The following is a 15555-nucleotide window of genomic DNA, read 5'->3' on the forward strand; positions in this document are numbered from 1 at the left end:
GTTCTTTCCTGCTTTGTCAAAGATGAGTTGGCCGTACGTTTGTGGGTCTAGTTCCGGGGTTTCTATTCTATTCCATTGGTCTATGTGTCTGTTTTGGTGCCAATACCATGCTGTCTTGATGATGACAGCTTTGTAGTAGAGGCTAAAGTCTGGGATTGTGATGCCTCCTGCTTTGGTCTTCTTCTTCAAAATTACTTTGGCTATTCGGGGCCTTTTGTGGTTCCATATGAATTTTAGGATTGCTTGTTCTAGTTTCGAGAAGAATGCTGGTGCAATTTTGATTGGGATTGCATTGAATGTGTAGATAGCTTTGGGTAGTATTGACATTTTGACAATATTTATTCTTCCAATCCATGAGCAGGGAATGTCTTTCCATTTCTTTAAATCTTCTTCAATTACCTTCATAAGCTTTCTATAGTTTTCAGCATACAGATCCTTTACATCTTTGGTTAGATTGATTCCTAGGTATTTTATGCTTCTTGGTGCAATTGTGATTGGGATCAGTTTCTTTATTTGTCTTTCTGTTGCTTCATTGTTAGTGTATAAGAATGCAACTGATTTCTGTACATTGATTTTGTATCCTGCAACTTTGCTGAATTCATGGATCAGTTCTAGCAGACTTTTGGTGGAGTCTATCGGATTTTCCATGTATAATATCATGTCATCTGCAAAGAGTGAAAGCTTGACTTCATCTTTGCCAATTTTGACGCCTTTGATTTCCTTTTGTTGTCTGATTGCTGATGCTAGAACTTCCAGCACTATGTTAAACAACAGCGGTGAGAGTGGGCATCCCTGTCGTGTTCCTGATCTCAGGGAAAAAGCTCTCAGTTTTTCCCCGTTGAGGATGATGTTAGCTGTGGGCTTTTCATAAATGGCTTTTATGATCTTTAAGTATGTTCCTTCTATCCCGACTTTCTCAAGAGTTTTTATTAAGAAAGGGTGCTGGATTTTGTCAAAGGCCTTTTCTGCATCGATTGACAGGATCATATGGTTTTTCTCTTTTTTTTTGTTAATGTGATGTATCACGTTGATTGATTTGCGAATGTTGAACCAGCCCTGCATCCCAGGAATGAATCCCACTTGATCATGGTGAATAATTCTTTTTATATGCCGTTGAATTCGATTTGCTAGTATCTTATTGAGAATTTTTGCATCCATATTCATCAGGGATATTGGCCGGTAGTTCTCTTTTTTTACTGGGTCTCTGTCTGGTTTAGGAATCAAAGTAATACTGGCTTCATAGAATGAGTCTGGAAGTTTTCCTTCCCTTTCTATTTCTTGGAATAGCTTGAGAAGGATAGGTATTATCTCTGCTTTAAACGTCTGGTAGAACTCCCCTGGGAAGCCATCTGGTCCTGGACTCTTATTTGTTGGGAGATTTTTGATAACCGATTCAATTTCTTCGCTGGTGATGGGTCTGTTCAAGCTTTCTATTTCCTCCTGATTGAGTTTTGGAAGAGTGTGGGTGTTCAGGAATTTGTCCATTTCTTCTAGGTTGTCCAATTTGTTGGCATATAATTTTTCATAGTATTCCCTGATAATTGTTTGTATCTCTGAGGGATTGGTTGTAATAATTCCATTTTCATTCATGATTTTATCTATTTGGGTCATCTCCCTTTTCTTTTTGAGAAGCCTGGCTAGAGGTTTATCAATTTTGTTTATTTTTTCAAAAAACCAACTCTTGGTTTCATTGATCTGCTCTACAGTTTTTTTAGATTCTATATTGTTTATTTCTGCTCTGATCTTTATTATTTCTCTTCTTCTGCTGGGTTTAGGCTGCCTTTGCTGTTCTGCTTCTATTTCCTTTAGGTGTGCTGTTAGATTTTGTATTTGGGATTTTTCTTGTTTCTTGAGATAGGCCTGGATTGCAATGTATTTTCCTCTCAGGACTGCCTTCGCTGCGTCCCAAAGCGTTTGGATTGTTGTATTTTCATTTTCGTTTGTTTCCATATATTTTTTAATTTCTTCTCTAATTGCCTGGTTGACCCACTCATTCGTTAGTAGGGTGTTCTTTAACCTCCATGCTTTTGGAGGTTTTCCAGACTTTTTTCTGTGGTTGATTTCAAGCTTCATAGCGTTGTGGTCTGAAAGTATGCATGGTATGATTTCAATTCTTGTAAACTTATGAAGGGCTGTTTTGTGACCCAGTATATGATCTATCTTGGAGAATGTTCCATGTGCACTCGAGAAGAAAGTATATTCTGGTGCTTTGGGATGCAGAGTTCTAAATATATCTGTCAAGTCCATCTGATCCAATGTCTCATTCAGGGCCCTTGTTTCTTTATTGACCGTGTGTCTAGATGATCTATCCATTTCTGTAAGTGGGGTGTTAAAGTCCCCTGCAATTACCACATTCTTATCAATAAGGTTGCTTGTGTTTATGAGTAATTGTTTTATATATTTGGGCGCTCTGGTATTCGGCGCATAGACATTTATAATTGTTAGCTCTTCCTGATGGATAGACCCTGTCACTATTATATAATGTCCTTCTTCATCTCTTGTTACAGCCTTTAATTTAAAGTCTAGTTTGTCTGATATAAGGATGGCTACTCCAGCTTTCTTTTGGCTTCCAGTAGCATGATAAATAGTTCTCCATCCCCTCACTCTCAATCTAAAGGTGTCCTCAGGTCTAAAATGAGTCTCTTGTAGACAGCAAATAGATGGGTCTTGTTTTTTTATCCATTCTGATACCCTATGTCTTTTGGTTGGCGCATTTAGTCCATTTACATTCAGTGTTATTATAGAAAGATATGGGTTTAGAGTCATTGTGATGTCTGTATGTTTTATGCTTGTAGTGATGTCTCTGGTACTTTGTCTCACAGGGTCCCCCTTAGGATCTCTTGTAGGGCTGGTTTAGTGGTGACAAATTCCTTCAGTTTTTGTTTGTTTGGGAAGACCTTTATCTCTCCTTCTATTCTAAATGACAGACTTGCTGGATAAAGGATTCTCGGCTGCATATTTTTTCTGTCTAGCACACTGAAAATCTCGTGCCAATTCTTTCTGGCCTGCCAAGTTTCAAAAGAGAGATCAGTCACGAGTCTTATAGGTCTCCCTTTATATGTGAGGGCACGTTTACCCCTTGCTGCTTTCAGAATTTTCTCTTTATCCTTGTATTTTGCCAGTTTCACTATGATATGTCGTGCAGAAGATCGATTCAAGTTACGTCTGAAGGGAGTTCTCTGTGCCTCTTGGATTTCAATGCCTTTTTCCTTCCCCAGTTCAGGGAAGTTCTCAGCTATTATTTCTTCAAGTACCCCTTCAGCACCTTTCCCTCTCTCTTCCTCCTCTGGGATACCAATGATGCGTATATTATTTCTTTTTAGTGTATCACTTAGTTCTCTAATTTTCCCCTCATATTCCTGGATTTTTTTATCCCTCTTTTTCTCAGCTTCCTCTTTTTCCATAACTTTATCTTCTAGTTCACCTATTCTCTCCTCTGCCTCTTCAATCCGAGCCGTGGTGGTTTCCATTTTGTTATGCATTTCGTTTAAAGCGTTTTTCAGCTCCTCGTGACTGTTCCTTAGTCCCTTGATCTCTGTAGCAAGAGATTCTCTGCTGTCAGCTATACTGTTTTCAAGCCCAGCGATTAATTTTATGACTATTATTCTAAATTCACTTTCTGTTATATTATTTAAATCCTTTTTGATCAGCTCATTAGCTGTTGTTATTTCCTGGAGATTCTTCTGAGGGGAATTCTTCCGCTTGGTCATTTTGGATAGTCCCTGGCGTGGTGAGGACCTGCAGGGCACTTCCCCTGTGCTGTGGTGTATAACTGGAGTTGGTGGGCGGAGCCGCAGTCAGACCTGATGTCTGCCCCCAGCCCACCGCTGGGGCCACAGTCAGACTGGTGCGTGCCTTCTCTTCCCCTCTCCTAGGGGCGGGATTCACTGTGGGGTGGGGTGGTCTGTCTGGGCTACTTGCACACTGCCAGGCTTGTGATGCTGGGGATCTGGCGTCTTAGCTGGGGTGGGTAGGCAAGGTGCACAGGGGCAGGAGGGGCAGGCTTAGCTTGCTTCTCCTTAGGTGATCCACTTCAGGAGGGGCCCTGTGGCAGCAAGAGGGAGTCAGATCCGCTGCCGGAGGTTTGGCTCCGCAGAAGCGCAGAGTTGGGTGTTTGCGCGGAGCGAGCAAGTTCCCTGGCAGGAACTGGTTCTCTTTGGGATTTTGGCTGGGGGATGGGCGGGGAAGATGGCGCTGGCGAGCGCCTTTGTTCCCCACCAAACTGAGCTCTGTAGTCCGGGGGCTCAGCAGCTCTCCTTCCCTTTGTCCTCCAGCCTTCCCGCTTTCTGACCAGAGCTGTTAACTTATGACCTCCCAGAGGCTAAGTCGTGCTTGCTGTCGGAACACAGTCCGTCAGGCCCCTCCGCTTTTTGCAAGCCAGACTCGGGGGCTCTGCTTGGCCGGCGAGCCGCCCCTCCGCCCCGGCTCCCTCCCACCAGTCCGTGGAGCGCGCACCGCCTCGTCGCCCTTCCTTCCCTCTTCCGTGGGCCTCTCGTCTGTGCTTGGCTCCGGCGACTCCGTTCTGCTAATCCTCTGGTGGTTTTCTGGGTTATTTAGGCAGGTGTAGGTGGAATCTAAGTGATCAGCAGGACGCGCGGTGAGCCCAGCGTCCTCCTACGCCGCCATCTTCCTCAAGGTCTGTTATCTACTTTTAAATGTAGTCTTACTTCTTTTGAAGCTTATTGATTTTCTCATGTATATAATAGAAGAAATGTTATTGAATAGTATGGAAATAATGATGGAAACTTATATGTTTGCCCTTTTAATTTTGGGATGGTTGTATCATGCACAGTCACTGAATATTGCAGGCATTGACTGAAGGAATTTGGAATAGAAATTAATGGTAACAGAACTTTTTTTCTCAGTTTTTTTTTCTTTTAGCTGAAATAATTTATTTGTTATATTTATTCTGGCAGCATTTTCCTAAAATCCAGTAAGCAACAAAGAGTTAGATGAGTTGAGCTCATTATTTAAATAAGCATTGATAATTTTAGGGTCCCTTCTCCATTTTACGTTTTTTTTTTTTTTTTTTGCATCTTTTACATGTGAGTATGTAATGAGTATGCAGGTGTTGAAGTATAGAAGAGAATCATTTTATTTTCAAATCCATTCTATGCTATGTGATAAAAGGTAAATCTATATTAATGTGAATAGAATCTATTCTTGCAGTCATGTATATGATTATGCACACATATGCACTGAATATATTGGCTCAAAATGGGATTATATTTGATACACAAATTCATAATTAACTTATTTATGACAAGAGCACATTTATCACACATTTATCAGAAAGATAATAAATTAACAAATACAACTACACCTATATTAATTCTTCTCGTTACTCAAAACTTTCTTTTTGCAGATTTCCTTGGCCCTTCATCAATTACTACTTTGTATTTATTAGCTGATGTTCATGTTGATTCAACCTCTGCCCAATTAGATTTCTAGTTCCTTGTGGTCATGCACTGAGTCTCTGTTTCTGTTTCAATATTCCATTAGATATACTTTCCCAGTACTAATGATCCTCATAGTTGCAATATGGTCAATGTAAGACTTTGTAGACTGAAACCTCCTTCTGCTCATTGCCCTCCCTTCTACTGCCAGTACTAGCATATACATTTTGTTTAATTCTTTTCTTTCATTTCATAATTTTAAGTACCCAGCGAATATTTTGTAATACTCTAAAGAATACTGTGACTGAGTGTAAAAACATCAAATATAATTGCTGAGGGGAAAAACATCAAATATAATTGCTATGTAAATTAAATGATAAAGAGTGTTTCTACGTATCTGAAAAGTTGTTTGGGGTACCAGATGATAGTGATGTTTCTTTTTCATATCTTTTATCATTTAGTACTCCTCTGAAGCCAAGTATTACTTTGTTTGCTTCACTCTGACCCAATAAAATAGAGTTCAAGTGAAAGAACTGAAGAATTATTTAGGAAACAATATGGGTGTATACATTTGCACTCAAACACACACACATATACATACACACTCACACACACACACCACATAAAACTATAATTTAAAGCATGCTCTCTTGAAAGTAAAATGGTGAGATCTAAAATATAATACTTTGTACCACAAAGATACCAGTTTTGAGCATCTAATTAGCCTTCTAATTTTGAACTTACTGTAATTGGGTCTCCTCTGTTATGAGAATTGAAATTGAAAACAAGTGTGTATTTCTTACATTTATATTTCTAAGTTGTCAAGCATAATTGTTTTTTTTATTTCTTCAGGTAATTGACTTGTAATTTTTATGTTATTGCTATATATTTCTGCCTTGGAATCTCTTTATAATCCATATCTCCTGCAAATTCTTCATTTCAAGGACTATAGAATGCTTTACAACATGTACTCACTTATATAGCTTCACAGAAATGGTATTGTCTAAAAAGGAGTAACTTTGTAAATCAACTAATAAAACATTTTAGCACATTTTCTTACGGTCTACAACCCTTTATTATAAACTCACTACAAAATTATAGAGTATCTGGAAATAAAAACAGAGAATATGTAATCATTTTAGTTTCTTGAGATGTTTATATATGTTTACATTGGTATGTGTATAATTTAAATTGTTTTACATTTTCAAAAATAACACTTTGAAGGAACTAGCAAGTCTGAGAAAGGATGTTTATTCCCTGAAGACCAAAACTGAAAAATAAAACTTTCCTGAAGTCTGTGGATTTATTTAAGTTTGCCTAAGATTTCTTTAAGTATCAGATTGAATATGATTTATAATTATATTTTTAGTAATATAGAACAGTAGAGATTTGGTTGGTTCATGCTACCAAATTGCAGATAAAGAAGGTAATTTGATACCGCAATATTTGACTAATAATGAGTGAATGGGAGCCTGAAAAATAAAGTATCTAGAAAGGAAACCCTGGTCATGGTAGGAAAGGGTATGTTACAGGAAAAACAAAATCTTATTAGGTTCGTTCTACAACAACATTCACTGTTTCTCACTCACCCAACTATCCCATGCATGTTTGGCTGGTTTAGCTCCACAAAATCATGAAGCATCCAGGACAATGAAGGCGACATTTCCTTTTATGTTAATACATTATCTGTAAAGATGAGGTCTCTGTATCAGGGAAAGAGAGAGAGAGAGAGTCTCATAAATGATTGAGTCTAGAAGTAAAAGTATATCACTCTGCTTATACCGCTATGACAAGAGTAAGTATGTCGTAATGCTCTGCCTTAATGAAAAGTGTTAGAAAATTTACTTTTCCCTGGGAGTCCAAAAGGAGAGCCAGATGGAGATGGGCACTAATTGTATCTACCATAGACAAATATTCAGTTCACTCCTGAACAACACAGGTTTGAAATGTGTGGGTTCATTTATATGAGGATTTTTTTACAGTACTATAAATTATTTTCTCTTCCTTATGATTTTCTGAATATATTTCTTTTCTCTAGCTTACCTTAATGTAAGGATATAGTATATAATACATATGTTATACACTATATAATATATACTATATGTATAATAACATACAAAATATGTGTTATTCAACTGTTTATTTTATAGGTAAGACTTCCAGTCAATAAGTAGTCTATTAGTAGTTAGATTTTTGGGAAGTCAAAAGTTATATGTGGGTTTTTGACTGTGTAGAGGGTCAGAGTCTCTAATCACCATGTTGTTCAAAAGCATACTCTATTCTCATCACTCCATCTGACTAAATTATTGAAAAGATAACCCCACTAATTCAAATTATCTTTCTTCAGTGTATTTAGTGTGCTGACTAGTGTCACTCCAAAATTCATGCCCACCAGTAACCTCAAAATGTGACTTATTTGGAAATGGGGTTTTTACAGATGTTATTAATTAAGGTGATGTCATACTGAATCAAAAATCCAATTACTGGTATCCCTATAAGAGGAGGAAATACACAGATACACAGAGAAAAAGGACATGTGAACATGGAGGCAGAGGGTGAGGTGACAGAGCTTCAAGCTGGGGATTACCCACAACCACATGGAACCTAAGAGTCAAAGGAGGATTCTTCATAGAGCCTTCAGAGGAAATGTGACCCTCCTGACATTTTTTCACATCTAGCTTCTAAAAGTGTGATAAAACAAGTTTCTGTTGTTTAAAGCACCAACTTTGTGGTAATTTATTAAAGCAACTCTCAGATTAATACAGTAGATTTAATCAAATTTCCAAAAACTCAATTTTATCTTGTTTTTCCTAAAAGCTGTATTAATTTATGGTGAAGCTTTTTTTGTTAGAAAGATTTACTTAAAATTGTACTAAAGACTTTCATTTGTATTTGACATTCCTTCAACTTTGCATTTTACTCAAAAAATTGTTGTACCTGCTTTTGGAAGGGAAAATTCCTATTGCAAGTTTAATTTTAATTTTAATTTCAATTTGAGAGAGAGAGAGAGAATAAAAGCAGGGATGAGGGGCAGAGAAAGAGAGAGAATCTTAAGCAGGCTCCATGCTGAGCATGGAGTTTCTATCCCAAGCCCCTAGGATCATGACCTGAGCTGGAATCAAGCCTCGGATGCTCAACTGACTGAGCCACTCAGGTGTCCTTCCTCTTGAAGTTTAATTAAAATGACTATCTTAATAGGATGCAAAGAATTAAAAGGATAAAAACTTAGAATTACATTCTGCAGGTTTTTAATCCACACAATAGACCATATTTGGCATGGATTATATTTTAAAATATATTTAAGGAAAGGTAATTGTGTAATATTAGGAAAGTACTAAATATTGCTAAAATGACAATTATATTACAATATATAAATGTATCAAATTAACATGTTGTAATCCTTAAATTTACACAATGTGTCAAATAGATTAAATTAAAAAAATTCTTTGCAGTGTTTCACACTGTTTAGGGGTTAAGTAAAGAGTAAACCATGTTTAAATGTGATGTAACTAGTACAATTATATATGTTAATGATAATCATACAAAGTACTTCTAGATTTAAAAAACCAGAGTTTTATTAGTATTTACCCCAAATTCCGTATGTAATATATAGAGCTAAGTATACACACCCACACATACACACAGAGAGATTATACATAAAACTGGCACCATCTCAAATAAGAATGGTAGGTTGTATCAATATCAGTATTCTTGTTGTGATATTGAACTATAATTTTACAAGATGTTACTACTAGAAGAAACTGTATAAACAGTACTTAAGGATCCTGTATTTTTTCTTTGACAGTATATGAACTGACAAATTCAAAATAATAATTAAAAAATATAGTGATAGAGCTACATTAAAACATATAATATTAACAACAAACAAACACAATGTTACACAGATGACTACCTTTGGGACGCAGGGAGTGTGTGTGTGTGTATGTGTGTGTGTGTGTGTGTGAGTTTTGGCCAACATAGTAGTACTAACACAAGAAAAGCATTAAGGAATTTTTATGACATCTATTAAACTACTAATAAAAACAGTTTTAACTGATAATAGTAAATTTACAATAATTTTATTCATTCCATCAAAATTCCCAGTTCTAGTTATGACTATGTACTATAGGACATGATCAAGACGATTCTACTTAATTTTTTCCATGTTATTGATAAAATGTGATTTTTCCTAGCTATATTTCTTAGACTTTTAGTATTACCTTTTATGTTAATTAATAAAAATACATTGCTGAAATTAATAATGAAGAAGAATATGGAGTGAAAAACCATTTCCACTAAGGAAAGAGAATGACTACATTTTATCAGTAGTTAACATAATTTGGTTGTTATTTTAGCATTCATATACAAAACTTCAATTATTTTTCTTAATGGTAATTTTAAAATTAAATATTAATTCCAACATTGAAAATTAAAATTACTGTAAAATTAAATACATGACTCTAAAAACTAACTGTGCATGAATTTCGGTTGAGTCAATTCCTATAGAAGGATGTATAACAAATAATAGCATCTTTCTTGCCCTGAGTCTGCTGCTCTCATCTAACCTCCAGAAACAACAACTTTTATTTTTCCAAATTTTCATTTTTAGCTTCTATAACTAAATAATATATAAATGCAAAATGTTACTGATTTATTAACTTTAGTGAACAAAAGACGAGGAAGCTATGTCCATAGAAATTCTTTCATCCCGACTTTTCATGCCTCCTGGGGCACCTAGGTGGCTCAGTCAGTTAAGTGTCTGGCTTCGGCTCTGGTCATGATCTCATGGTTCACGAGACAGAGCCCCACATTGGACTCTGCTGACAGCTCAGAGCCTGGAGCCTGCTTCAGATACTGTGTCTCCTTCTCTGCCCCTCCACTGCTGGTGCTCTATCTTTCTCTCTCAAAAATAAACATTTAAAAAATTTTTTAATTTAAAAAATTAAAGAAAAAAACTTTTCATGTCCCAACTTGTAATTTGGTATATTTGTACTATATACTTTATATATATATATACACACACACACACACACATACATATGTGTATATATACACATATATACATATACATATATATACACATACATACATTTTTATACATATATATTTTTTATATTTATATATTACATATGTAAATCTTTAATTCTCATTTTACTAGCCTAAAAGAATCTCATGGCTTATTATCTAACATGACCATCTTAGCATTACCATCTGCCATTACCTCCAACTGCCCAACCTATCAAACTTTTCCCTTCCAATATTTATCCTATTTAGTACTGTATTTTGAGGTACAATACCTCTAAAAGTTCTAATAGTTACAAATCAATAAATGAGGTACACTTTTTCAAACCTTGCACATAATTTTTTATTACAGAGCCACAAATGGGCTAGCATTATTTTTGTGTCTCTGATTCTAGTAGCACAATTTCTCTGTTATACAATGGAAATGAGTTCTAGAATGAATACTATTATTGTTCTTCATGTTCCAAAAGTAATACCATGTTTTATTTTGGGCTACTATTTGGGCTGTTTGGACTATTATTTTCTTATATTTGGGTTCCTCTCCCCTCCCCCTCCCCACATAATTATTAATCATTTTTTTTCATTTTTTGAAAAGAAGATGGATTTCTAAAGACAATTCCTTTCAAGACAAATACCATATAATTTCACTCATACGTGGAATTTAAGAAAACAGATGAACATATGGGAGGGGGTGGGAAGAGAAGAAAGGGAAACAAACCGCAAGAGACTCTTAACAATAGACAACAAAGTAAATGTTGATGGAAAATGGGTGGGAGATGGGCTAAATTGGTGATGGCTTTTAAGAAGGGCACTTGTGATGGGCACTGGGTGTTGTATGTAAATGATGTATCACTGAATTCTATTTCTGAATCCAATATTGCATTGTATATTAACTAAAATATATGTGCCAGCCTAATCCTAGAGTCATAAAGATGAGCTGACTACTAAAAGAGATGCAGTAATGATGCAACATGAGAAAAAATCAAGTATTTGCTGAGATCATGGACTTGTTTATTACCACAGTGTAACTAAGTTTTTCCTTTACCCACACAAAACAAAGAACAGACTGTCTTGTATGTAAAAGATGAAAAAAAAAAGTGTTAAATGGAGAAGGGACCCTAAAATTATCAATGTTTATTTAAATGATGAGATCAACTCATCTAACTTTTTGTTGCTTACTGGATTTTAGGAAAATGCTGCCAGAATAAATATAACAAATAAATTATTTTAACTAAAAGAAAAAAAACCTGAAATAAAATAAAATAAAATAAATATATTTTTGCGCATTCATATCCATTTTGCATAACCAACCCTATTATTTGAGTGGAAGTGGGGATAATATCAGTGGAGTGGTGGAGAGATTGGGATTGATTAATACCGTTTCTCTATATAATAATGTATGGTCAGCCATATATTATTATCTGTAATATCAAATAATTTTTTATGTCTCTTTATATCCTACTTATTGCAAGGCTGGATCCTCTGATATTTTCCTTGGAAGATGGGCCTACACACACAAAATATATGTCAAAAACTTTTAACCAATGATACTAATTATAAAGGTGATTTTCAAGAAATTGTGATGTCTGTGAAAAAAGAAAACACAGACTATTGTGTGAAAAACGACAGCTAAATATATCCCAAAATACAGTAACTTTCCAGATTTTATAAAGAAGTCAAGATCTCTCTTTAAACTTTCATACTTTTTTATAATTTTCTGTTTATTTATTAAAATAATACAGTTATGATTAAATTGAGTAATCAGTACTTATAGTCTATTTCCTCCCTAAAAGAATAGGTTGTCTCAATATTGCTTATCATAATATCTTCACATAACAATAGCACATTTTCAGCCATTATAATTACTTGGAGAATAAAAGGATGAATAACGAGGCAAGGAAGGGGCTGCCTGATGTTCAAGAAAATAATTATATATTGCAATTGCCAGAAAGTTCTGGTCACTAGGTAACCTTATTTCTTTTCTCCTTTAATACTAGAAAATCATCTAATAATGTATATTTCAATTAAATTATCACTTTTTAAAATAGCCAACTTCATATGTATTCCTCTATTTTATGTTAATTCTCAATATAATTATTATCTCTCACATTTCCATAACTATGCAATATCTCAATGATTTTTTTCTCTACATAGTGGGTATGATACCCACTTATATAGATGGATTTAATAACACACTTATCACAAAATAAATAACAGTAGTCTGAGAGAATAGCAACTAACCTATATATATGATCACTAAACTCTAAGACACTTACATGAGGAAACGTTATAATCGAATTCAAATTATTTGGTAATTCATTCAATAAAAAAATAAGTTCTGGTTATAAGGTTTGAACTGAATTTACAGTGTGAATTTATTTTTTTTTAATTTATTTTTTTTATTTATATATGAAATTTATTGTCAAATTGGTTTCCATACAACACCCAGTGCTCATCCCAAAAGGTGCCCTCCTCAATACCCATCACCCACCCTCTCCTCCCTCCCACCCCCCATCAACCCTCAGTTTGCTCTCAGTTCTCAACAGTCTCTTATGCTTTGGCTCTCTCCCACTCTAACTTTTTTTTTTTTTTTTCCTTCCCCTCCCCCATGGGTTCCTGTTAAGTTTCTCAGGATCCACATAAGAGTGAAACCATATGGTATCTGTCTTTCTCTGTATGGCTTATTTCACTTAGCATCACACTCTCCAGTTCCATCCACGTTGCTACAAAAGACCATATTTCATTTTTTCTCAATGCCACATAGTATTCCATAGTGTATATAAACCACAATTTCTTTATCCATTCATCAGTTGATGGACATTTAGGCTCTTTCCATAATTTGGCTATTGTTGAGAGTGCTGCTATGAACATTGGGGTACAAGTGCCCCTATGCATCAGTACTCCCGTGTCCCTTGGATAAATTCCTAGCAGTGCTATTGCTGGGTCATAGGGTAGGTCTATTTTTAATTTTCTGAGGAACCTCCACACTGCTTTCCAGAGCGGCTGCACCATACAGTGTGAATTTAAAAGAGAAAACATTCTAGGGACGCCTGGGTGGCGCAGTCGGTTAAGTGTCCGACTTCTGCCAGGTCACGATCTCGCGGTCCGTGAGTTCGAGCCCCGCGTCAGGCTCTGGGCTGATGGCTCGGAGCCTGGAGCCTGTTTCCGATTCTGTGTCTCCCTCTCTCTCTGCCCCTCCCCCGTTCATGCTCTGTCTCTCTCTGTCCCAAAAATAAATAAAAAAAGTTGAAAAAGAAAAAGAGAAAATATTCTATATTTTAAAAAAAGGTTTACCTTTTCTAGAAGAGGAGACAGATAAACTAGCATATGTATTATTAAGAAAAGAGATTGTGAGAATTCATACAAATCAAATAAATAAGGAAATATGTTATAAAACTGAGAAACTTTTTGACAAGATGATAAAAAAAAAGCCTTTTTTGGGGATGCCTGGGTTGCTCAGTCAGTTAAGCATCCAACTCTTGATTTAGGCTCAGGTCATGATTTCATGGTTTGTAGGGCTGAGTCCCATATCAGCCTCTGTGCTCACAGCATGGAGCATGCTTGAAAAAAAGCCTTTTGAAGAATGGACAAATATAGTCACAGTGATTCCTACAAAACTATTTTTTGAAACTGTTGCATATCAACTATAAAAACTTTGTCATATTCATCAGGAAAGTTATTATATAGTGTTTATATACATATATTTTTATGTTTTTAAGGAAAAAAATAAGAAATTATCTATGCTATATATCAAATTCTATACCAAAAAGCCAACACTCTTATGGCTCTGTTTTATGGAATTCAAACCACTGTACAGCAGCAAAGGCAATTAAATATTTTCAAAATGATTAAAAGGTTGTGATTTGAGAGTGTTTAGTAGGGCATACATAAGGGAGAAATAATGTAGAGCTAATATTACAATAATCATGGGAGGAATTAATTTGGAACCACTACAGACTCTACCAACTGCTATCATAGGAGATGTGTTAAACGGGATAGTTACACATGAATTACCTCATACATATGGCGAAGTTACTACTTGTGGGATTTGTCATTTCTGTTAAGCAAATATTATTGCTCTAACAAACAACTCTTCTTAATCCCTGTTATAAGATTGTGTAGTAAATCAATGAAGTGACCCAACTTAATGGGAAATTTAGATTTTATTCCATATGCCATTCCAAGAGCTTAGGCAACAGGTTAAAAAAGAAAACTAGAGGTGCCTGAGTGGCTCAGTCGGTTGAGTGTCTGACTTCAGCTCAAGTCATGATCTCATGGTTTGTAGGTTCCAGCCCAGCATTAGGCTCTATGCTGACAGCTCAGAGCCTAGAGCCTGCTTTGGGTTCTGTGTCTCCTTCCATCTCTGCTCCTCCCCCACTCGTGCTCTGTCTCTCTTAACCAACATTAAACAAACGCTAAAATATTAAAAAAATAAACAAAAACTAAAAGTTACCTCCAAGTCAGTACTTGAATGTAATGATAATCTAGGAAAAAGCTGACAATTAGGAGAGCGATTCATTCAGTTTGAGGTGTACAATAATTTCAGACCAGTTCATAGAATTTCTATTGTAAAGCCTGCAGTCCAATTCAGCTTTTCATTTGTTGATACCTCTATTAAACCTCTATTAAAGAGGAATTAATTTGGATGGTGATTAACTGGACAGGACTGGTATTGACCTAGGGACAGCTCCAACTAATGCAAAAGTCAAAGATGGTATAGGATTGTGGATCTATCACAACAATCTCCACATATGGAAGGACCTTTATTATTTGATGCTGTGTCACATTTGCAAACAAGACTCTTCCAACACCAAAGCATCAGCTTTAGCTGTGATGATTTTCAACATAGTATTTTCAATTCTGTAAAATGTTTAACTTTCAATTAGAAGAAGTTGGATAGGGTACACAGTTACTCATTTATTTTGGCAAAAATTCAACTCAGAGAAATACACACATGAAGTGTCCATCAATTGCTTCAGCACTTTGTGTCAATGCACACTGCATGGCAAGTGGATTTCTGGTAAAGTGGATACAGGTACCTCTTCCCATTTGTTACAACCCCATCCCTGATGCTATGATACCAACATAACATCTGGTTCCAGTTAGACAATGAAAAAAGATATAGCCACCTGTGTAC

General features: G+C 35.7%; 1 long non-coding RNA gene across 1 annotated transcript in view; it reads right to left on the reverse strand.

Annotated features, from left to right (window-relative positions):
• Window positions 1-7101, reverse strand: part of LOC147584246 (uncharacterized) — a 66991-nt gene extending 59890 nt beyond the window's left edge. The window contains exon 1 of the long non-coding RNA XR_015255263.1: window positions 6986-7101. This is a non-coding gene — a long non-coding RNA (uncharacterized LOC147584246). The remainder of the gene's footprint in view (window positions 1-6985) is intronic.
• Window positions 7102-15555: the final 8454 nt, after the last annotated feature.

This window comes from Puma concolor, chromosome A1 (genome assembly GCF_028749965.1).
Source record: "Puma concolor isolate L17-30 chromosome A1, mPumCon1.1.hap2, whole genome shotgun sequence".
NCBI lineage: Eukaryota > Metazoa > Chordata > Mammalia > Carnivora > Felidae > Puma > Puma concolor.